At 35.6% G+C, this 1,838-nt stretch overlaps 1 pseudogene; it reads right to left on the bottom strand.

Annotated features, from left to right (window-relative positions):
* Window positions 1–1,088: 1,088 nt before the first annotated feature.
* Window positions 1,089–1,838, bottom strand: part of LOC100953066 — a 6,505-nt pseudogene continuing 5,755 nt past the window's right edge.

The raw sequence follows: 1,838 nt of genomic DNA, 5'->3' as shown, positions 1-1,838 counted from the left end.
CATTTTTTGGTTGCAGCCATCATTGTTGTTTGGTGGGCCCGGGCTGGGGATTTGAACCAGCCACCTTAGGTGTATGTGGCTGGTGCCTTAGCCGATTGAGCCACAGGCACCGAGCCACACTTCTGTTTTTCTCATTGTTAGTGCAATAATTCTCATACTATCTATCTGTTATAATGACCATTTTGGTAAAGCACAAATATCCTAATTTAGTTCTTTTGGACTAATAAAATCCAGGAAAATGAACCTCATTCACATGTGGCATTTGTTTAATCAATAACAATTGGATATATTTGGTGGGGGGAGGGGTTGCTGCAATAAACCCTTACTCGAGAGGAGAAACTGTCCCACTCCCTAGCTGTATCATCTTTACTTTCCACTTTTCTATGGACAGGCATCGTTTTTAGGCTGCCACAGCTAGACTTTCAGTAATCAGCCTATGCATGTTAAATCTGCTAACTGAGCAAGCTAGATTTAGGAGATCCTAATTAGCTCCAGTGGACCTCATTTGTTACAAGCATTATCCGTACTTCTTACATGCTGTTTTAACTCTAAATATCTGGTTTTCCCTGCGCCCTTAAAACTTGGTGTCTTTCTGATTTTAGAATAGTAATTAAAGGATTACTATTAAACTGCTTATGAGATGTTTAATCTTGGAATAAAACAAAAAAACAAAACTGCAAAATGGAATAAAGCTAAATATTTACTTGTTATTATTAGAAAGCAGGTATTTAAAAATCGGTATTTATTTTTCTGAAAATCAAATGCTAAGACATTATTACAACAGTTATGTTTCAAAAATCTCTATATAAAAAAACCTAAAAATTCACTCCTAAAATCATGCTTAGGCAAAACTTGCCCAGAACTGATCAGGCACTATGTATACAATATATACCACTTTCTAGTACAAAATTTTTCAAAAATACATGGAGAATGCAATAATTTATATCTATAAAGAACACTGTTAAAACTCAGGGGAAAAAAGTGGTCAGAGTATTCTTTCTCCCAGATAAGGCAAGTAATGCCCTAGTATCTCAAAATCCTTTACAAAAAGCGATAGCGTCGTAAGTTGTAGTGAAGGGTTTTGTGTGTTACTTTTTCTTCTCATCTGCTTCCATCTTAAGCTTAACTTCTTCCCAGTTCCTTGTTCTTTGTTTCTTAACCTTTTCCTTAATGGTGGTCACATCAAATTTAGTTTCAGCAGAAGCTTCCTTCAGTTTCACAACTGTTTTTTCTTTAGGTGGAATCAAAGCTTTGTTTCTTTCCTCTCGTCTCTTACTGAGAGCTTCTGCTTGTTTAGTCTTTATTGCTTCCATTTTCTGTCGCTTCTTCTGATGCACCTTCAAAAAGTATTCACCACTAGCCAATTCTTTATCAATCTGACTTTCTGGCTGGGATGGTGGAAATGGCACATATTCTTTCTTAACAGTTTTTTTCTCTGGTTCCTTGTGGTTATTCACATTTTTGTGTTTGAACTGTAGCAAAAATCTTTCCCAACTTTGCGATTGTAATTCAGAATCTTTTGCCAGTTCTTTTTTAATCATTAAGGTTTTGATGTTATAAATTGGATGAATATTCTTCATAGTATCTAGGACTACTTATCACACCCCCCATTTTAAAAATTTCTTATAGCATAACTATGTACATTAATGCAATCATAGGGTACAGTGTGCTGTTTTCATATACATTTTGAAATACTATCATCAAACTGGTTAACATAACCTTCATGTCATTCTCTTAGTCATTGAGTTAAGACATTCATACTCTGCTTTTAGAAAGATTCACTTGTACCCTTGTAAGATAAACCATAGAGGTGACCCCACCCATCAACCTCCCTCCCC

The sequence above is a fragment of the Otolemur garnettii genome, unplaced genomic scaffold (genome assembly GCF_000181295.1).
Source record: "Otolemur garnettii isolate 467f Iridium unplaced genomic scaffold, OtoGar3 scaffold00106, whole genome shotgun sequence".
Classification (NCBI taxonomy): domain Eukaryota; kingdom Metazoa; phylum Chordata; class Mammalia; order Primates; family Galagidae; genus Otolemur; species Otolemur garnettii.
Note: the sequence above shows the minus strand (reverse complement) of the source record. Positions and strands in the feature narration are given on the sequence as shown.